The 23486-nt window shown below is 42.6% G+C and overlaps 1 protein-coding gene across 2 annotated transcripts in view; it reads left to right on the top strand.

Annotated features, from left to right (window-relative positions):
• Positions 1-23486, top strand: part of EPHA4 (EPH receptor A4) — a 144818-nt gene that overhangs the window by 84612 nt on the left and 36720 nt on the right. The gene's annotated exons all lie outside the window — the stretch shown is intronic.

The following is a 23486-nucleotide window of genomic DNA, read 5'->3' as shown; positions in this document are numbered from 1 at the left end:
GGATCTCTGCCTCACATTGCTGGCTCCTTATTATTTATTTCTGCCGAGTTAAAGGGGAGTAGGAGAAAAGAACTGCGGTTTACTCTTTCATGAGGCTCTTAAGAGCAACAAACTTTGCTGGAAAAGGATTATAAATGGCCCGCAGCCCTGTCCCCTCTCACTGCACTTCCCTCTTACATGAATGTTTCAATAAGTGCACTCCATAGTTAAATATATCTATATTAATTGATCCTACAGTGAAAAGGATTCCAGCATCCCAACCTAAAGTCATTATTTTTCCTCTGTGCCCTGAACTCTCTAGAATAAATACAAAGTTATGACGCGGGCAAGATTTTAAGCTGGAGCTAGAATGGCAGATGTGACCGGAAGGCAGTTTCAGCTACACAAACGCGACCAGTCTTTTAAAATACGCAGCGTGAACAGATCATCTGGTTATGCTTTTGTCTTTCATTTCTGCACTTACAGGTGGTGAGCACTGTTCGTGATATTCGTTTTTTTTTTTTTTTTTTTTTTTTACAAAGACTAGTATGATTTAGGAGGTTGTGATAGTATCATGAGTACTCTGTCTTTGCCAGCTTTTTATTACTTCTTTTTTGGAAATATTGCCCATAGATCTTGGGAGACGTTTTGGTGCTACTGGTGTCTCTGAGTTAGAGGAAGCCAAGCGCTCTCCACCCGCTGGGGAATCTGGTTTATGAGTCATCAGTATTCTTATGTTCAGCCTATGTACTTACCCTCAAACACATCACTACTTCGTGTTCTTAACTGATCTAAAAGTAGGAAGGGACCTTTTGAGGCTATACAAGGTGAAGTCATTCTCTTTGGCAGAGAACAGCCTCTGGGAGACATGCTGAGGACAGGCTTGTCTCCCCCAGATTTGCGGGGAGGAGTATGGCTATGACTCTCTATATAATACACATAAGAATTCGAGCCATGGGATTATGTTAGCTCCTACCAGGCCAGAGGCCCAAAGAGCGCAAAGAAGACAGGCTAAAAAAAAAATCCTCCAAAGGAAGAAAATGTGCAAAAAATGTTCGAGAGAGGCAGGAAGAAAGTCCCACATTTTATTAGAAATGTAGGTGTAATTCTTTGAGCTCTAACAGAAAGGTAGACAGGGAATTCCTCTGACACAATGAGGTTGTCTCTGCCGTGGCGAGTAGCCCTGCCAGGAGGTTTGCTGAACAGGACAAAATTCCAGCTCCCTATTTTAATTTTCATGAAGGGTAATGCTGGGAAGCTGTTCAAAATTAAAAATAAATCTTTCAATAAGGAGACCTCCTATGTGGTCCGCCAGAAAGCTTTCGCTTTGCTGAGAGTTGTACATGCGCGATGCACTGCCTCATTATCCTACTACGATTTGGAGGTCCCTAATTCAATATCAGCAGAATAGTTTATCTTTGATGAACAATCCCTTTCTTCATGGTAGGGCAAATTAATAACGTGGGCCAAAATTCTGGGTGAATGTAGCAACCATAAACTCTATCAAAGCTCCCCTAAGCATATTTACATACACACAATTATATTCTAATTGAACTTATTCCTATCATTTCATTAAACTAAATTCCTTAGGGACTTCTATAGACAATGATGGCTCATTTTGGAAGGAATACGTAGAACAAATGATTGTTAGCATTGCCACCGGAAAGCCACAGTTTCACGGCTGTCTGGTTTTGCCCTGTTTTCACAGGGTTCTTTCTTGTAACTTACTTAACAAACAGACACAGACCCTCTTGGGGTACCTGGTTTTATCACCACTACCTCTGAGACTCTCATGGCTGAACAGGTTTGTGAAGGTGACCTGACTCACCACGCTAATGTCTGGGCTAGTACCTGAAACCCAGGAGCACCCCCCTCCCTGCTCCCGAAAGGACAAAGTTGCTTTCTTTTCCAGTGATTGGATAATTAGTAGCATCCCTGTGTTCAGCCTGGCGTGCTCCCCATTGGTGAAACCAGACTTGGAGTGTCTGGGCACGGAAATGGACTTTGACGAGGCTTTGATCATGTAGTTGTGGAATGTGGTGTGAATGGGCCGGTGTTCTCACACGGTTATTTAAACCATTCTAATCCAAATCATATTGTTGAGGTCTTAAGAGGTAAAGAACGTGCTTTTCCTCCCCCTCCTGAGTTCAAACCCAATTGACACTGGAACCAAGACAAAGGGAACTCGGGATGTCAGCTTTATTGCTGACCTTCTGATTGAAGGATGCAAACTTTAGTTCTGTGGCCAAAAGGGCAGGCTCTAATGACATTGGCCGGGAGTCACCCAGAGTCTAGCTCAGTTGGCTGACTGCAGGCTCCCCACAAGGAGAAAGACTGAGCTATGGAAGTTGTCCACCCTGGACAGGTCTGTAGGTGTGGAGAGCAGAGAGGGTATAGGACTGCTCCCATCCCCACCCCTGGGCACCCCCCTCCCCCCGCATGCCAAGAGTCGGAAGGAGCAGCGAGCAGCAGGAAGGGGGTGAAAGTGGGAAGCTCCACAGAAGTCCCCTTCGGAAAAGAACAGATGATGAAAAGGCAATTCCTCCCTATCCTGTCACTTTCCTGGGTTACCTTCTAGGAGGTGCAAAGGGAAGTTCCATGAGAAAACTTATGTTCGCCCTCCCCCATCTAACATCCCCCAGTGACCGATGTGTTTTCCGTTTAGGAGGAGATGGTTCTGGTGTTTATGAAAAATGAACAAGCAGACTGCTGGGTGATTTGTTTTCTCAATGGCTTTTCTTTGGTTTACTTTTCCTTAAGTGGACCATCTCGGGCAAATGAATATAGGACATGTCACTGGGACAGAGAAATGCTGTATAAATGAAACAAGGTTTTCCTGGCCAAGCAACACAACTGTGAATAGTTTTGCTGAAAATGCTGAGATGGCAGCCAGCAGTGGATCTTATTATCACAAAGCCAATTTGCGCGTTTCCCAGCCCGAGTCCCCCACCCCCGTCTTCAGCTCTGGGGCCGAGTCATACTTGAGGTTGTTTGGTTTGTTTTTAAATCATGATGAACTGGCATGGGTGGTATTCCCTCCTAACCCTGAACTGCACCTGGGACGACGATTACACATGTATGTATATATGTATGTATGTATATGTGTATGTACGTATGTACACGTGTACGTAAACTCCACACCTAACATGGGGCTCAAACTCACTGCTCCTAGATCAGGAGTTCCAGGCTCTACCAACTGAGCCAGCCAGGCACCCAAGTGATCACACTTTTTGTTTCTGTTTTGCTTGAGATCCTATTCTAGATACTTGACAATGAAATGGCATCTGGCGATCTCTCTTTGGCATAGCTGCAGTGTCCTAGTCACAAACATCTGTAACACACTGAGTTTGGAGGAGTTCAGATGTTTGGTGGATGACATAATCGTTTGAACCTAGCTGATCTCTAAGATCTTTTCTAATTCTAAAAGTCTGTAATTCCAAGAATATAGCCAGGAGCTATGAGCATGAAGAAGTAGGGCTTATTTCCATAGGCTGTTCAGAAATGGGCTCTTAACAGCAATTTCAAGGATGGGAAAAAATTTTTAATAAATACTTCCACAGAATTAGCAGAATGCACCTGAATCCTGCCTCCTTTCTACTTCCAAACCCACACCTACCAAGGTATTTTCTTCGAAAGGCGAAACTTTCGCCTTGCAGTAAGCTAGCTGCATCACGGGTATAGTGAGTTGTTCAACATGCATCCCCGGACATCTGTCAATGTCAGGAGATATTTTTGGTTATCTCAGCTACGAGGGCCAGGACATCTAGTGGGTGAAAGCCGGGGATGTGGCTAACCATTCTACCATGCACAGGACAGCCCCTACAGCAGAGTCATCTGGTTTGATGTGGCCACAATGCCAAGACTGAGCAAGTCTGCTCTAGCGATACGTTTGAAAAACAGATTTCATGACTTCATAGAAAGGCCAACCTTCCAAGTGTTCCATCAAGATCCTGCCTTTGCTTGGTTCTGTGGCTCCATGCTAGGAACAGAATGCTCCCAACCCTGCTATTAGAGGCTAGGCAGTTGTAAAAGGCCCCTTGGGACCTCTTGTGAAGAATCCCAGTTGCTTTACCACCGAGTAAACTGGTGTTGCTTGTTAGTTAGACTGGCCTTGTTCTCTAGGGTGGACGATTAAGACTGAAAGAAAATAGTACATCGACGGTGAAGTGACAGGACACCTCGATGGCATGCCACCGTGCAGTCCCTGGTAGATACTCAATACCCGTGTGTCGATTAACACATTTATTTATAGTAAAAACAGTGGACTCTTTATCAAGTAGCGATAAATTTAATAAAGCCAAAATAATGAGTAGAGAAAAGAAAATAACTAAGTGCAAGAGGCAGACTGTCTTTTACTACTCAACTGGTAGGTTCCCATTCTCTCTTTCTCTGTCATCTTTTAATTAGACATATTATGTTATTTGAGTAGGATAATGGAGAACAGTGGGAATTCTCATCCCCACTGGGTATAATTGCTACCTGTCTTCTACATAGTAAGAGGAAAGCTTCAGGGAGATAGTGGGAGAAAGGGAAACATCTTAGAGCAATTGAGTTAGGTATTGTGCTTGAGGCATGGTGGCACCAGATTTTATGGGGTCTGAAGCTGGGACAATTTTTGTGTGATTTGAAAAAAAAAAAAATCATACAAAATGATAAATATCAAATGAAGAAGAGAGCTCCAGAAAGGGCCTCGGCAAACTTCTTCAGCTTCAGTGTGTATGATTCTGTCTCTGATCAGATTGTAGGGAATGCAGTTGTCAAGTATGGGGCTCTCGTGTAATGATACCTAAGGATAGAAAGGAACAGGAGGAAGGGAGAGAAGTCTGGAGGTCCAGTCTGACCTGGGGTGAGAGGCCTTGAAGAGCAGGGTCATCCTGGAGTGGTCCTGACCATAGCTAAGTGTGACAGGCAGCACCAGAGTGGCCTCAAGTGTGGGTCGTGATCAAATGAACAGGCAGAAAGCACAGTCTTGGTGATTTTGGGAATGGTAAATAAAATACTAACCCAAATAAGATGTGACCAGAATGGAGGCTTTTCTGTAACCTTGAAAAGGAAGGCAAGTGGATTGGGGGGGGGGGGGGGGGGGGCGAGGCTCTGTTGATACTTTAAAAAGCACAAATATCTGACTTCTTTTAGTGCCCTGATGCAGAGGTTGGCAAACTATACTACCAGGGGCCAGATCTTGATCCTCTTAACAGGTGGGTACAACCCACTAAAAATGGTTCCTCTATTTCAAAAGAATAATATTTTGCACCACTGGGAAATGATAGAAAATTCAGTTTTCAGTGTCCGTAGGGAAGGTTTCTAGGAACGAAGCTCCATGCCTCCATCAGGGCATCCTCTGAGACGGCTTTCACGGGACAGCAGCAGAGTCAATGTCCTCCACAGCGAACATACCATCTCAATCCTTGTGGAAAAACGTTTGCAGACCCCTGCTCTGGAGTACTGCATTGAGAAAGACCACGATTCAGGAAGGAGTTTGAGGGAATGTTGAGTTGCTAGGGTCATTTGTCAGAATCCACCCTGGCCAGGGTTGTGGTGGACTCTAACATTTAGGCAAATCTTACCTTCAGAATGATTTTATTTTATGCAAAGGTTTTGTGTATTTATTTGATCTATAGAGAACACAAGCAGGGGGATGCAACCGAGGGAGAGTCAGAAGCAGATTCCCCACTGAGCCGGGAGCCTGAGGCCGGGCTGGATCCGGGCACTGAGATCCTGACCTCCGACAAAGGCAGACGCTTAACTGACTGAGCCACCTAGGTGCCCCTCACAACAATTTTAATATTTGGCAAGACACCTTCTATTTTAGAGATTTTGACTCTGTAAACACGATTTCAGGGAATCGAGTCGAATTTCAAGCGTGCCTTCGCTGTCCTATACCACGGAACACTTCCAGTGACACTCAGGTTTAAATAGAACGGGGAACGTGCTTGAGTGTTCTGATAAGGCAGCGTTCAGGGCTCTTGAAAATGTGCATTCTGAGCAGTGTTGCAGGCTGGCTGGTGCTGGCAGCGATTTTCTTCTTAAATAATCGTAGGCACTGCTCTTTGACATTGTCCCCTCGCTGAGATGATTTCTCGTTTGCCTTTGATCTCAAGTAAATCATGTATCTTTCTTACTCCTAAGAAAGTTAAAGGAAACACGCATGATGAAACTAGCTGAATATAAATCAGAAATCTTTCTAAAGACATATTTTAAAATTCTTTAAACAAACCGTAGGGCGATTGCGTCAAGAGATTTTGCTAGGAAGTAGTTCGCCCATCCCCAGTGGTTGGTATGTGATCATTAGTACCTCTCAGTGGAAGCTGGTTGGAGAGTCCTTTCTGTGCCTAAGTAATTATAGGCCCAAACAAGCACACAATGGGCTTCAGAGAAGCCAGGCGGCGATTTTCTCATTAATAGCCTGGATCCAGCTATGGGCTCCTGGTTTAGTTCATAATGCCCAGGAAATGTACATTTAAAAACAGGGAGTACAATTTTTTTTTTTTTTAAGGAATAGCCTCTTGATTCTAACATTATACATAAAATAATTTCATTCTATTGAGTATCATTGCCACCTCTAATTATTACGCATACTCACTAATTATGATCATAATTAAGAATAAAATAAACTGGGAGATGTACAATGGTACACAGCCGCTTGTGTGTGGCACCAGGGCCCATGAATTTGTATTCAGGCTGGGTGCCGCAAGTCCTAGGGAGGATGAAAAAAATAGAAGGACCTACTAAATTATCCTGCTTCAAGGCTGACTGAGTAGCATAGACAAATGGTGTGTGTGTGTAGAGAACGAACTAGTAATTACTGTATGTAGATAAAAATTGCTTTGCATTTTTGAAAAGATGATAATACAGTTGACCCTGGAACAATGCAGGGGTTAAGCGCACCTACCCTATACTGTCAAAAATCCACACACAGCTTTCGATTCCCCAAAACTTAATTACTAATAGCCTAGTCTTACCAGAAGCCTTACTGATAACAATCGATCAACACATATTTTGTGTGTTATGTATATTATATACTGTAGTCTTACAGTAAAGTAAGCCACAGAAGAGTAAATGTTATTAAGGGATTCATAAGGAATAGAGGATACATTTATAGTACTGTGTTGTATGGGGGGAAAAAAAATGTAAGTGAACCTGCCCAGTTCAAACCCATGCTGTTTAATAGTCAACTGTTTTTCTGTCTAAGGAAGTAGAAGTTTTATTTACACCCAAGACGGAGGACACAGTTTTTCTGCTCCCATCCCTTCACTTTTACATAAATGTACATATTCACACACACTTTCTTTTCGGTGGGAAGGAAAATTCATTTGCCAGCTTTCACCCCCAAACCCTTGACAGTCTTATTTCTGATTCATTTTTCATTTCTTAGTGCTGTGCTCGTTACTTTGAACACTAACACTGACTTTGCACCTGCTGGAGAAGCCATCAAGCGATTTGAAAAATAAGTGCCTGGCAGAGATGAGAAATGAACAGTGCAAGACTAGCAAAGGTTTTAGATGGGCTTCTACCTTGACTAGGTATCACTCCAACTGGCTAAATTAATGACTACCTTCTCAGAGGAGCCCAGAGAGACTCTGGAGATAGCTTGCACTGAGCACTAATAAGAAGATCCGAAGAAACTTTATCAAACCTCCCATTAACCTCCTACTAATGTCTTTAAAGATTTTTTTTTTTTCCCTTTAAACACCAGGAAAACCAAGAGCCGTGCTGCAGGACTAATTCTGCATTGAAAGATCTTAAATCTATGGGGACTCATTAAAATGCATGTCCATGTCATGCCCACTGAACAGAGCCTTCTCTGCACGCCCACGTCTGCGCGCTGTTTTCATGTGGGTATATAGTGAGAGAGCATCCTGTATGTTGTCTTCAGGTAAAGGCTTGTGAGGGCATTTTTTTTTTTTTTAGGTTTTGCATTTTAATCTGTCAAGATAAGCAAGCCTAAGCTCTATCTGTCTGCATTAAAAATAGTTCTTTTCATGTCTTCCCCCAGAGTCCAACTTTTGACCACCGTCCCCCCCGCCCCCCAACAGGCACTCTTTTCCCTCCTTTGCCTGTGCCAGAAAAATGAAAAAGATGCCATAGGTTGCCCCAGAACTACAATAACAGAAAATAAAGGTGGTTCCAGACATCAGTGTGGTCGCCTGCCTAGTGAACACCATGGCTTCATTGGAAAATGTCACTAATGATTTGGTCTCACATGGGAAAGTGGGTACCCAGAGTGTGGTGGGAATTTGATTGAACAGTCAGCAAAATGGCTGTCAATTCAGGCACAGTGCTGAGGAAATAAATCTTACATTAAATTCCTTCTTCCTCTATCCTGACTAATTGGTCAGCTCATTCTAAAGGGGACTCTTTGTGGCTCTCCTGAACCATCTTTTTAATTTTCTTTTGTTTTTAATTTAATTTTACTCATTTTCTCTTATTTATTTATTTGTTTTTATTTTTTATTAACATATAATGTGTTATTTGCTTCAGGAGTACAGGTCTGTGAAGCATCAGTCTTACACAAGTCACAGCACTCACCATAGCACATACCCTCCCCAGTGTCCAGCACCCAGCCACCCCATCCCTCCTCCCACCCCCAGCAACCCTCAGTTTTTTTTTTTTTCCTGAAATTAAGTCTCTTATGGTTTGTCTTCCTCCTGATCCCATCTTGTTTCATTTTCTCCTTCCCTACCCCTCCAATGGACCCCTGCCCTGCCCCCCAAATTCCTGTCAGAGAAACAGTATGATAATTGTCTTTCTCTGATTGACTTACTTCGCTGAGCATAATACCCTCTGCTTTTTATTTTATGATAAAGCACAAGGGCCACTTTTCAAAAAAAAAATCTATCTAAAATATCTTATGGGTAAAATGACAGTGATTTGAAATATTTGTTCTATTTTGCGATCACTCTTACAAGGAGAGGAAGAGGGAAGAAGGGAAGAGTGGGCCACTCCTTTTTGCCTGGCACCTTCCATTGAGAACCTCTGGTGAATTTATTTCTCAGGCAGTTTGGCCTCACTGTCAAAAAGACTTCTTTAATGAAGGCTCTAGGGTCGATGTTTAAAAAAAAAAAAATAAAAACGTATCTTGGAACCTTTTGACGGTGATGTATGCATACAAACAAGACAAATACATAGCTTCAGCTTCTCAGTGGGTATTAAATAGGGACCTGCCACCACCAGGTTCACTGTATATAAGGAGCTTGGGTAAGATCCATCCATTAGCACAAACACTGAAAGGGGCAAGCTCACAATGGCTCCCCGGAGAGTCGTGGTTGTCTACATAACATACTGCAAGCTGTAAATCTGCTTCTTGAATCAACTCTAATTTTTTTTTTTTTTAGCATAATAAGTGTGTATTTTGAGCATAGAAAGTCTAAAGATGGGCAAGAGAGTATAGCTTCCTCCATCTTCCTCTATCAAACAGGGGCACACAGAGAGATGCGTGAGGGGTTTCAAATACACAACTAAGCTTAATCAAATGTTCTATCCACTTTCCAAGATAATCAGAGTTTTTTTCTTTTTAATCTGAAAATTTTAGATGATCTTAAGAGTTGTTGGTGTAGCCCTTGTTTGCACTGAAACCCACTGAATCCTGATTTTAGGAATCTTTCTAGGAGGATCCTTTGGGAAGCTTGGGAACTCTTGAAGCTAACATCTTCTCATTTCAACACATTTTAATATAGGGACATGATTATTATTACAGTATATAATGGGGATTCTTGTTGCTTTGTTTTCTGTTGAAAGCAGGGAGTACAAATATGGCAGAATATCAGTCTATGGAAATTAGTGTCTTGTAACCAGAGCACAGGTCATAGAATTTAAAAAGCATAAATTGTGTTCACTGCCCTCATTATAGAAAACCAGTGCCAAGTAGTCATTTAATTCAGGTATGGCTCTAAGAGGCTGGTGATACATTGAAGGAATCTTTGTGTAATGTCAAAGGGTATTGTCTGGGAAGAATGACCGATGAGAAGCCCTTTAAATATCCCTGTTAATTCTTCAAGAGTATCACCTTCATTGCATGTGTGCTTTGGGTGATGGCTTTTTCTCTCTCTTTTCAGCTCTTCTTCCATTCTTGTTTCAGAACACACACGGAATACTCCCATAACTGCCTGGAATGTGCAGGAGCCCCGCTCCAGGGTCTTTCTCGGAGACCACGCTGTGGGACTCTTCCTAGGCGATGTTGTTGTTCTAATGAGGTCCTTGCCAGTATTTACAGATTGACTCCTGAGTGGAGCCCGTGATACTGATTTTCACACTTCAGCAAGTTGTGTTAAAGAGAGGCCCCAGTGAGATGCTGTGAACCTCCTAGTTAAAAAAGAAAGAAAATAAAAGAAAATTCAAGTCCTAAAACAATGATAGATTTCCTGATTCATCCTTTGTTATTCTTTATGCCTACAAAAGTTATCTTGGACAAACACAGATCCAGCTGGAGACATCTATTGGCCTTCATAACATTTTAAAATTTAATAGCTTGGTAGTTTCAGCTTTGGACTTAGAATGCCTGTAGGAGTTTAAACTATCTGGCCTATACATTTCGTTTCTGGCAGATACCCCAATATTTTTTAAAAAAATAATAACTCTATCGTTGCAAATTCCCAAGCTTAAAATTCCTTGTCATAAATTATGCTCCTTTCTCTAACTTCGATCATAGCTTTTATGACAATTGCCAAAAAGATAGAGTTTCAAATAGGAGGGCTTCAAGAATATCATTTCATGGCCACATTTTTGAGAGCATAGCATGTGGTGACCATTTGTATATGAAGCATTTGCAAAATGTGCTGGTTGTAATTTAACCCAAAGGTCTCCATCACTTCTCTCCACGTATCAGTCACTCTGTGCTTGTCTTCATAGCAAGCAAGACACCGGGAGGGAAAGATTGTGCTCCAAGTAAAGTGAAGGCTTCCTTAGGTATTACTGAAAAGTCGGCTCCTCGGCATTTGTTCTCAGGCTCACGGATACTGCCCCTTGAGTATTCGACTTCCCTGGGTTCAGAACTTCCCCACACTTCCATGTAGAGAAGCCAACTGGGGACATGAGGGAGAGTCACAGTAGTGGTCGTCTTCCTGTTTTTTCTTTCTCCCCATCCCCCCTCCACCTACAACACTCTACTCTACCATCCATGGCCATCATTTCTCAGCATTTAGCCATTGTTCTTTAAGCCAAGCAACATTTGGACTTGGAAAAATTCCAAGTAGCAAAGAACACATAGATTTGCAACTAAAATTGTATTGAAATGTACCCTCTGCCTGTCTGTCTTATCCTGTCAGTGATAATCTGTAGCCTATAATTTCATGCTTCACTTTATTCTTTGTCTGATATTTTTCATTTCTGTGGTTTTCTTCCTTTCTTTTTTTTTTTTTTAACTCTGTCCATGTGTTTTAAAATGCAATAAGAGAAAGTTGAGTTATTAAAAAGTAGTTTCAGATTTAAAAATAACAATGGCTGGTAAAAGTGGTTATTGTTTAAGAGCGAATATCCTCAATTTCTGGTCACCATGACTTTTTTTTTTTCCTTTTTCCTTTTTCCTTTTTTCAAGCAGCTCTTGTGGTCTTTTTAAATGACTACTAGGAAAAATAGGTATCCTGTTGCAATTGTAAAAGTGATGGGGAATTGGATGGCTCGGGAGATGACTAATGGGACTCTAGACCTTTCTGTCTTTAGGTCACCTCCTTGAATCTGGACTGTATCATAAGTGGTCCAAGGCCTGGCCATCTGGCAGCCATTGAGTGACTATGGTAATGAAATTGGTCTCAGTCCAGGTCTTAGTCGACAGGTGTTCACATCATAAGTGACACTAATTGACTTCCTACTCTTTCAATTTGGAAGACGGTGGACTGTCTCTGAGACAGTGATGGGGAAGGAGTTCGTCATGATGTATGCAGACTCCATGGAAAGCCAAGGAACCCGGTGCCTGGAGCTGGCACCAGCCTCGCGTCATGCAGATGCTGCACTTGCCTCTTACGGGTTCTGTTAGCCTGGGAAGTCAAAAATAGCAATCTGATCTCAAAAGATTTCCAATAACTCAGAATGGTTAATGCCGCTTTTCCGTAGTCAACAGGAACCTCCTCGTGTTGAGACTTTTCTCTTCCTCTTGCGTCACGGTGATTAGATGCCTCCAATGAAGATTATACGTAAGGAAGGAAAAAGAAAATTGGATTCTGGGCCTCTTTGGTAACATCAGTCAGGCTGCCTGTTTTTATTTTTTAAGTTTTTTTTCTTTGTTCAGGGGTTGATAACCAGGTCACCCGTTCGTAACAGTTGCTATGGACGGTCTCTTCCTTGATGGAGAAAGTTCGATGTCTCTCTGGAATGCTCTTGTGAAATGAAGACCCATGTGAGAGAGTAACTCTGAAACCTTTTTATTAACATAAAGTTTGGTGCACAGAATTCCAAAGCTTTATCCACCATACTTACTCCGTTTTTCCAGGCGTCCAAGGGCCATGACCTGGGGCATAATCTCACCTGACTTGGAGGCCAGGTATAATTAGTACTATTAGTCGCACTAGTATTAGTAGTCGTGGTGCTGATTAGTGCTGCTGGTGCTAGTAGTATTGATATTTTGCTGCCTGGAGTTTCGTAGGTTTAAACTACACAGATGATTTGGATGTCCCTGTAGCAAGTGGCAAAGCCACACTCCTGAATTAGTTATCACACTTGAAAAGTCAAGATGACAGCAGTCACAGTGGATCTATTTATTGAAACAGACAGGCTCTTTCAGCAGAATGATCAATGTCTTACCTCTTTCTGAAAGGCTTTTCCAGGGGTAGGAAATCGTCAGGCATTTGATAGAAAGTAATGAACAGAGCTCTTTATTGGTCAGTTTCTGGAGCAGGCTTTTAAGCACTTCTGCCTGTAAATGTAGAAACGTGAGTGTGGGAAGTAAAAGGCAACAGCAAAGATTTACTAGGTGCATCTATCTTCCTGGCTTGTAGAGTCTTTGTGATTAATACATCTTTAATAGGGGACTGATCTAGATGCTTTGGATGTCAAAAAGCTAAACGTTACACATTGTCTCCTTGGTTCCAAACACAGCGGGACGATTAGCAGCTGTCTGAGTAACAAAGAGAACCTGAAGCCCACAGCACAGCTTTTATTTTCCAGATTTGGAACGCCTGAAGCTCTCCAGTGCAGTTGACAGCTAGAGGAATAGAAGCCTTGATTCACAGCCACTCTCTATGCTGTATTTCTGCGCGGCAGAAGAGAACCTTTCCTTTATACCATCCTCCGTATTCCAGAATAATTTTGGCAGGCATTGTTGGGCACGGAGGAGCTCACTTTGCCCAAGGCTTGTCATCGTCCTTTCTAATCAAAACACATACAAAATAATTTCAGCCAAGAGTTTATCCTGGATACTTCTTGATCTTCTGAGGTGCAATGAAAAGATTCATCTTCGTAGAGGTGTTCAGAGAAAAAAAAAAGAACTTACCTCATTCATTTATTCTTGCTAACTTTGCCCATTTAAACTGGTTGTCTTTCTCAGGCAAATTCTTATGAATTGCCTTCCAGTCAAAAGACTTGTTTTCCTATTAGCCTCAAACTGGCATTCTTACTTAACAGGAAATACACACTGAATCCTGCCATGTTTCTGTTGGCAAATATTGGGCTACCCTTGTTGGAACCTGCCAACAAGTTTCTTAGTAAGCAAATAGAAAATAAAACAAGCAGTTCTCAATGAAACAGAAGACACACTTGAACTACCTTGGAGATAACTCAGTGCCCGAAGTCATCCCCAATTACTTCTAGGGGACATGCACCTTCATTCCAAGTCGACCTGTTACTCACCTTTTTTTTTTTTTTCTTTAAAGATTTTATTTATTTATTTGACAGAGAGAACACAAGCTGGGGGAGTGGGAGAGGGAGAGGCAGGCTTCCCACTGAGCAGGGAGCCCGATGTGGGGCTTGATCCCGGGACTCCGGCATCATGACCGGAGCTGAAGACAGAGTATTAATAACGGAGCCACCCAGGCACCCCTGTTACCCCCTGTAATCCTACAACTGGTTTGGCTATACATGTAGTCATGTTAATTTAAGATAGTAATTTTTTAAAAAGTAAAACATTTAAGTAATATGTTTTCTTTACTACAGAGAGCAGGTATTGCTGTGTGGCTCAAATATGAAACGAAACAGTTAAGTAGTTAGAAACGTCCTAATTTGCAAAAACTCAGATCTTTCATGATACCTTTAGACCTTTACCCAGAGGGTTAACAAAAGATGTTGGATGGGTCTTTTTTTTTTTTTTTAATTTTATTCATTTATTTGACAGAAATCACAAGTAGGCAGAGAGGCAGGCAGAGAGAGAGGAGGAAGCAGGCTCTCCAAGGAGCAGAGAGCCTGATGTGGGGCTCGATCCCAGGACCCTGAGCTCATGACCTGAGCCGAAGGCAGAGGCTTTAACCCACTGAGCCACCCAGGCGCCCCTGGATGGGTCTTTCTAATACTAGCTTTCCTATTCCATCCTTTATACCTTAGTTTTAGCCTTTTGATTATGAACTATACACATGTACAGAAAAGTGGATAAGCCACGAATGTACAGTCAGTGAATTATCCCAAATCAAACACCTGTGTAACCATAAACCAGAGCAAAGACTAGAACATTGCAAACCTTCCAGAAGCTTGCCTTTTACTCCCTACCCCTCCCCTAACTTCAATTACTGTTATTTTCTTTTGCAATTGAATTGTTCTATTTCAGAGAGTTCTCTTCTTAGGTCCTTAAGTAGTTCTCTGGTGAGGTGATTCATCTCCAAATGCTTTTTTAAGCTTTGTCTGTGAACGGAGGTCAGGTCCAAGTTACTTCTGGATTTTTGGCGACCAAGAACGTACGGGGACAGTCCTTTACCTAAATAACGTATAGCAGATGTAGGATATGCTGTTACTAATGCTGCTGATGCTTTGGGAGAGACTGGAGGCCTCCTGTGACTCAGTGGTTGAAAATGTGGGCTCCAGGACTTGACTTGTGAATTCACCACTTATATACTGTAACTTGGGGCAAGTTACTCAAACTCTCTGTACCTTAGTCTCCTTATCTATAAACTGAGAACAATAATAGTACCTGCCTCATAGGGCTTTTTGTGAGGATTGTATGAATTAATTCTTGTTTGGTACATGGTAGTTAACAAATGCTAATTTAGTGAGTGTGTGTTTATAGGCATGGGGTATGGTAGGAGGATTGTATACTTTCGAGTCAGGCAGACTTGGGTTTACAATCTCATTTTACAGCTCCGGTCCAATTATTTACCTTCTGTGTGTTGCCTAAGTTTGCAAATGTGAATTCAAAGGTGATAATTACAAGTACCTCAGAGAGCTGCTTGGTCAAAATGGTGGTAAGCATGGGCCAGTGCCTTGTGGAGGCGGCCAGATACGCTCACTTGCCCCTTCTTCTCAGTTTTCCTCTGATCGACATTGCCCAAGACCAACATTTTCCTGAAAAGAAAAGCCATTTATTAAGGACTTTATTTATTTATTTGACAGATGGAAATCACAAGTAGGCAGAGAGGCAGGCAGAAAGAGAGGGGGAAGCAGTTCCCCGCCCCCCCCCCCCCAAGCAGAGAGCCCGATGCAGGCTCGATCCCAGGACCCTGAGATCATGACCTGAGCGGAAGGCAGAGGCTTAACCCACTGAGCCACCCAGGTGGCCCAGAAAAGCCATTTTGAGAACCCCACTGTCTTTTCCCATGGAACATTAAGACAAGCTACGCGGAGTCTTTGAGACCAGGAATTCATGATTCTGCTGAATTCATTCACTGGGAGAAGACCAGCGGCTGGTTGTGTCCCTGCAAAGCTGCACATCTGCTCCTCGAATTGCTGACCTCCGGGCCGTGCTCCCCAGTCTCTTGCGCAAGCGAGTAGCTGTCTGCTTACAATGACCGAGCTGTGGCCTGAGGATCCGGGAGGGAACCTGAAACCACTCAGCAGCTTGAGACCACAGCTCAGTCTTCTTTGAGCCCCCGGAGTATGTAGTTAGTTACCCTCTGAAAACGTTCTGTGCAAAAGGCCTCTTTTTTGTGAATGGCTCCACGTTACCTGAATGAGTACCTGCTGTAACCCCAAATGTCCGTTAGTCGTTTAACACTATAGAAAGTGGTTTCTTGCCCAAGTTGTATCCATTTGGTGAAGATGAGGGGAGAGTTTGGCCTGGACATGAACAGCATCCAGCCCCAATAGACGGTAGGGTAGAGAAGACGGAGGGACCCAAGGACACTGTTTATATGATGGGTCTGGAAAAGGAGTAATCACTTAAATCCACATCCCATTGTCCATAATTCAGTCATATGAACCCTCCAGCCTGAAAAGGAAATGTAGTCCTTGTCTGAGCCACCCCATCCCAGAAATAGTTACTTGGGGGAGGGATGCTCACATCTTCGGACACTTAGCCAACAGAGGCCAATCTCAGTACCTTCCACTTGCTTGTGCCAACACCTCTCACGAAGACCAAGGATAGTGTCGACGTTCTGCTGTTCAGTATGGGGTTAACAGCTCTCTCTCAAAGATTTCTCTACATGATCTGCCACCCATTTCTCTGGAAAAATAAGTAAAGTCAGAGTCTGAGCTTCATGCTTTGTAAGGGCTTGCTCTTGGGTCACTTAGTTAAGGTACCATTAGTGTCCCAAATCCAGATTCTGAAAATCTCCGGAAGCATGGGTCTTTGCAGCCTTTGGTAAGTGTTGCTGTGCCCTGCTTTATTTTATAGTATTTGTTTAAAATCGACTCTGTGTCCTGACCTTGGAAGGAAATCACTTTCCGGGGTAGGAGGGAGTGAGGAATGGATCCCTCATATATTTTAGGTGTACACTTAATTAATATTAATATATCCATATTTAAATATAAATGAACTTCCTTGAATTCAGTCTTCTAAAGGATTTAATTGAGAATTTGGTGCTCTGTCTTTTGTTCAATAGGAAAATAATTCTGTATCGGTTTTGGAGTAATCAACTTTTTCTGTACTTTTTTTTTTTACACAATTTTACAATTTTATTTCTTGACTCTGATGAAATGTGCTTAGGTGCTTATTAATGATGCGGCAGCTAGATGCTGAAGGGTGCAGAGTGGAGTTGTTACGTTGGTGATGTAGCACCAATGTAAGGGAGGGTGGATGGGACTTGAGTCTTTTAATGATTTTTATCTAAAAAATAGCAGAGGGTTAAGCCAGCTGGTTGAATGTAGTGGAAATGAAATCATATGTCTATGAAAACACTTCACACTTTTGAGTACTATAAAATACTGCGATGATCATAGTAAAAGAAAAAAATTACTCACTGGTGTTTAGTGCCATAGATAGTGCAAAGCTCAGAGGAGAAATCCTTCCCTCCTTTGGTGGGATGTGGAAGAAAGCAATTAATATTAGCACCAGCGTTCTTAGCATTTCTCTGACGGCAAAACCCTTAATCACAAGGATATCATTAGTGCTCTGAAGCATTTAATTTTGATGCCTGACAGCATTTTAAAATGCACAAACCTTTGATAAAGAGCAAATCAGAGCTGCGGTGTCGAAATGAGAAAGAAAGAGGGAACAAAAACCACCTTAAGCCCCAAGTAATTAAATTTAAATGTGCCGTTTGCATGAAGCAGAGATATGTATACACTGTGGGTTTATTTTTGCTCTCAGGGAAAGACCCCTCGAGTAAACATTGGCTCTTACATTCGGGTCCTGGGAAGGGGGCACCCTGCTGTGATTAAGAAGTCCTCTTCCCTCCTAGCATTGGGCATTGTTGGACCACTGATATCTCCAGCTTTGGGTTTCTTGACTTTCCTAAAGGGCTGTTTCCACTCTTCCTTGCCTGGAGAGCTTTCACTGAATCTGCTTATTTCCTGCCTTCCTCCCTCCGCCCTCCTAATTTGAGCCGGTAGTGAAAGGCAGTCTATCTGTTTGAGCTGCACCTTTCCCCACTCAGGGTCTCCCAAACTGTTGTAAATTCATTGCTCCTGATGCTGCTGGACCCAAGCAAACAGTTTGATAGCCTGCAGTGATTCACAAAGACTCCTTCCTGCCTTTCTTGGCTCCATGTCTTTTTTTTTTTTTTTTCTTTCTTCCTCCTCTCCATCGTATTTGGGTGTCACGAGTGCCAAACTGCTGCAGTAAAACGACTTGTAGGTGTTTAATGGCGAGTCATTGAGGAAGCGAATAAAAGAAAATTGTAGCACTTGGCATCGGTGGGGAGCAAGGAGAACTGCTGAGCTTTGAACCAAAGACAGTTACATTTACCATTTTCCTAAAAGGAGCCTCCTCTGTTTGACACCAAAGCATCTCCTGTAATTCTTCGTTGTGAAATGTACCACTGTTAGAGATGCACCATCGAGCCCCTCTGTGCTGTTTCTGTTTATGGGAAACACACACAGAGATAAAACCCACACGTGCCTTCTGCATGCATGTGGCCAGGTCTCCCACCAAACGTAACCACAGGTACATTGCAAATGGGGATTCTATTTAGAAAGCACTTTCAGTGTCTCAGAGATCTGTGGAATTTTGAATACAGAATTATTTGAAGGGGGGATAATTTATCTTGGCTTTCTAGTAGAAAGCTTAGATCATTCAACCTTCAAGCTTTGGTGCGTTTTTTTCTTTTGTCCACTGTGGTGGTGGCTCCATCTTTAGAAAGTGGTACTTTACTACCATTTTACTGTTTCCAGTGTGTGTGGGGGGGAAGATCTCCCTTCCACGTGCTTCATCTTGCTGTCCCAACCCTGACCGCAGAGGGCTCTGCACTCTGTTACTCTGTTACCCGGACACTTCATCACTGATGTCCTTCTGGTGGAATTTCAGGGATACACGCAATAACTAATGGCTTCTTCGGCCAGTCACTGACTTGTTTCCACTAGCACATCTTTGGAGATAACTCTAGGCTTAAACAAGAGAAATGCTTAGGGCCCTTTCTGGATATAGGATTATGACTTGGCGAGGGGAGGGGGGATCTCAATGCTATGATATCTTTGTGGTGAGGAGAACTATATACATGCCCTCACAATATAGAGGTGAGATGCTGAGGGGATTGTCAACATCTCTGTAAACCAAAAGAGCAGCCTCTCAAAATGCTGTCTGGGACAGGTGCAGCAAAGACTGCTTTTAATGTTAATTCACATTTGAATGACATTTTACAACCTGTATGTTTGGGGTGGGGGGAGCTCAGAAGCCTCTCATATCTCTTAGAAAACAGAGACTCCATTTATAATTAGAATTGTCATTTGCTTTACTCCAAACTGTCGATTATTTTAGTTAACCTAAATAGCAAAACCAGACCCACAGAAGGTCATCTGAAACAGGTGCAGATGAAACGTTGTTTTAGGGATGACTTATTTCTGGTACTTCATATTTAGAAACCATCTCACTGTCTACAAAGATTTTTTCAAGTCTACTTTAACATTTAATTATTGGTTTGACAAATTTATTGAGCACTCACTATGTGCCAGATATGATTGAATAGTTTGGATATCGATATGGACAAGGGAAAGCCCTACCTTTATGGAGCATACGTTCTAATGGCTCACACGCTTGTATCTGGAAGGAAGGCGTTTTACAAATGGGAGAACTGAGGCAAGAAAATTTGAGTGACTTGGCCAAGATGGCAACTGGTAAATTTCAAACCCAGAATTATACCCAGAATCCTTCTAATAGTCATTGATCTTCCCACCAAATTAGTGACGTGAAGAATACTTTTATATGAGTCAAATATATTTTGATCTTTATCTCATGTCATATGTCCTAGGTGCCCTCTGATCACAGAATTAGAGTACTAAGTAATTTCTTGAAAATCCCAGTCATACTCGGAGCAGGTGCATCTCTGTTCAGCCATCTTTCACGTTTCTGCCTCCTATTAGCCACTGCAAATCTTGACCTACCTTCATAACCTTACTCCAAATCCTTCCCTGGTTTTTTCTGCAATTTACAATGCCCTCCTCCCTATTCTGGCTTCTTATCTCCGCCACTATCTTTACTTAGCCAAATACTGTTTAACTGTTTAAATATAAATGCCTCTTTAGCTCTACTTTGGATTTTAAGTTCCTGGAGCAGAGACCTAAAGGGCATTTGTTGAATGATTGAACTAGAACGTCAGTGTGATTTATAAGCAAAAAGAAAAGGAAGTCAAGAATGTGGTTTGGACTAAAATTACTCAAATACCCTTGAGAGTCATAGGATGTGGTCTCAGATAACAACATCTCAGGACAGGAAAATGGACATCTGTCAGTCATTGGAAATATTGCTTCTAACATTTGAAAATTACGGACTTGATTAAATTAAGTCACAAGGCTTTCTTTAAAACTACCCTATGATAGTTCCTCTTTGTGATCTTTACATCCCTCAGTCATCTTTCGCAACCATACGCTAAAATTCTGGCCACCAAAGAATGCCTGCTTACATCCAGGGGCATAAAACTTTCCTTAAAGCAAACACCTCCTTTATGAAGGAAGTCTGTGGGTAGGTAGGAATGTTTCCAATCTGTGTCTCTTTCTTGCAGTGAGGCTCCTTACATCAACCTGCATCTTTCTCCTGGCTTCCCCTCTGACTCTTTCTTGCAGGTGTATTGCACGTCTAAAAACACGGTATAATGAGGAAGCACCCACCCCATTCTTTTCCCCATCATCACGAGAAAATGTGGTTGAGAAGAAGCTTAGCAGGAACTGCCTCCTCTTGAGTTCTAGAAAATGGGTGTCTTCTCTGTAAGGCTGTTGTAAAAATTTCCTCATCTATTTTTTTGTTGTTGTTAATTCAGAAAAGGCTGAAGGATAAGATGGGGCTTCCTTTGATACCAAAGACTGTATTTGATTCAGCTTTGTTTGCACTTTTCCATCTCTGCCTTATTCCACGGGTGCTCATTAAGAATGTACTTAGTGGATGAGTCAGTCCTGAGGAAAAACTACGTCTCCACAGGTTTCGGTACATAAGTTAGAGAACTGAGAGACAAGCAGCACCTTTTTTTTCTGCTTGGCGTTTTTATGTTGACTAAAATTTCCACTGTGGTGAGAAGCCCTCTTTTGAAGTAAGGCATTGATATTTCATAGCTCCTTTTGAATCATATTTTAAGGGCAAGCGTGTTCAATCTATTATTCTATCAGTCTATTATAATTTGGTTAGCAAAGACCAGAGCCCTAGGGGGTTGGGACCCAGGATCCAAAACATTTCTAAATTGAGAAAGGCTTGGCAGTATTTACCAAAATGTAGAAACCTAACCGTGGTGGCCTCAGAGACGATTTTAGTGAAGACCCATAGTGAAGTCCTGTAACACTGAATTGCCCTGGGTGAAAATGAAGTTTCTTTTCAATTCTCCCTCAGTTCTTCCCATTATTCCAAGGCCAGAATCTCAAGTTGGTGCCTGGATTATCCTATTTTGGATAATGCAGGGAGAGGCAAGAATGTCCAGCAAACATCAATAGTATTGTCTACTCACATACTCATTTTTGGGGTTACCTGCTATTAACAGGGTTTTATTTATATTAGTAATGGGAATTTTTTTTTTTTAAAGTATAATTCAAGTCAATGTAGCGTGTGGGTTCAAGAACACCATTAATGAAATCATAGCGCACGTTGTAGAAGGATGTGGCAGCAGTTACATGAATGGCATGAGAAGACAAGCTTGGGAACCACTGGGATAGGAGAATGATTGAGAAATGCCATTGCTGAGGCCAGGCACACGTGGCAGGGTGACAGCTTCCAGATGCGAGTTGGAGGCTTGGTTAGAAGCAGGGTGGGAAGGGCGAGGGAAGAACTCCTGTGTGGCTTATAATGTGAAGCACATATCCAGACTCCCTCTTCCCTCCAGAGTGGCCGCCCTGTAAAGCCCAGTGTTTTTTCCAAGCTGGTGTTCTTTGTACCAGAGAGGATAAGACGCTCTCTTCAGGGGGAGGAATGGCCGCCATGTTTGACGACAGAGCGGTTGCATGTTGTAGTAGGTGTGTTTCTTCATCTCACTTGGTCATGGATTGCTTTTGTCACTGTGGCTTGATAAGAATGCTTTTCTGAAAGACCTCTGTCCAGTACGAATTCAGACATGACAGCCACACAGCGTAGTACCTTTCGGGAACTGGAACTGTTCTCCTTTACTCTTTCATTTCATGTTCTTAGGCCGAGTCAGAGCACACACGGTTGGTTTATTTACACGTTTGTACATATGGATTTTTCCAAGTACGACTGCGTTAGAAATAGTCTACACAATTATATGAGGGATGCCCTTCCTGCGATATTATGAGGAGTTCGGTTGAGTTCATATCCTCCTTAAATGGGCACAGGAACACCGCTGCTCTGGCTTCTAAAATGGAAATCAGTTTCATTGCCCACGTGCAACAGTTTAGTGATAACCCAGTCAGAGAGAAACCAGCTTAGTCAGGCAGTGCACCCCAAGGGCAGCCAGACAGTTCTTTCCCAAAGAACCTGTTCATTATCAGAATCTGACCCAGACCATTTCTGAGAGAAAGTCACTGTGTAACTTTATGATCCCCCCTTCCTCTGCCGCTTTCTTTCGAAAACCCTGGCAAATTTCACTTCCCAATCCTGAACATTAGTTTAAAAAGCCCCTTTTTATGGAGTGTATCCTGAAGTGCTCTGTTAGACAATATATTATTACCTGGAGTGTAACAGCTTTTCACAGCCAGGCAGCCTTCTTGGCCTTCTTGCTATCTCTGTATTTAAGAGAGAGTCCCTCCTTGCAGTTTGCTGGACAATGGTTCCATGTCAGCCAGTAAGGAGAGAGAGAAAATGTGTGTGTGCATTGGGGGGTGGGGGGGGGAGCCTTAATGCAGCTAATGAGCACATTTCCGTTTTTCATTTTCCTCAGATGTTCAGTGGCTTCCATATGTCTGCTGTGTGCAGCTCTGTTCACCCAGTTCGGCGTTACTAACCTTGGGGTTGCCTTTGATGGAGGACATGTGTATCCACTGTGTCTTTCACTGGTGTTTATGCCCGAGGTTCAGTCTGGAATAGCTTTGGGGGAAAAAGAGTGGGAGAGGGAAATAGGGCAGGAGGTCTGTGTGCACGCCCATGCGCGCGCGCTCGTGTGTGGGTGGGTGTGTATGTCGGGAAAGAGCAGGAGGATGACTCGACACTATGTTGTTGTTCCTCAGTGGCCATTTTGTGATGGTTTCACATATTTCCACAATTTGGTAGCAAACAGGAAATGTACATTCAGTTGAGGGAGGCCCCTAATTTCTGGTTCTACAGACCAGCTTTGTTAGGTAAGATGACGGGTTTCATGAATGCTCCTCTTCTCCCCAGAGATGGCACATTTGTGTCACTGTCAGTCCCAGCAGAGCTTGACAACAGCAGGAGACGTGACTATCACAGTGAAGAAGAGGGCGGCCTGGTTTTATAAGTCTCAGGGACCCCTGAGAACACAGCCAATAGAGGGCTGCTTTTGCGTCTTTCTTAGTGGGAAGAAGAAAGTTTGCGACTCAGCCGGCAAAAGCAATTATTTCAGCTTCTATAAAAATAGCTTCAAAACGTCACGCATGTCCAGAAACATCATCATTGTTCTATTTGTGCTCTTCATTATTTGCATCACTGCGTCAAGCTGGAAACTTAGCCACAA

This window comes from Meles meles, chromosome 9, assembly GCF_922984935.1.
Source record: "Meles meles chromosome 9, mMelMel3.1 paternal haplotype, whole genome shotgun sequence".
Classification (NCBI taxonomy): domain Eukaryota; kingdom Metazoa; phylum Chordata; class Mammalia; order Carnivora; family Mustelidae; genus Meles; species Meles meles.
The sequence above is the reverse complement of the archived record's forward strand: the minus strand, read 5'-3'. Positions and strand labels throughout refer to the sequence as shown.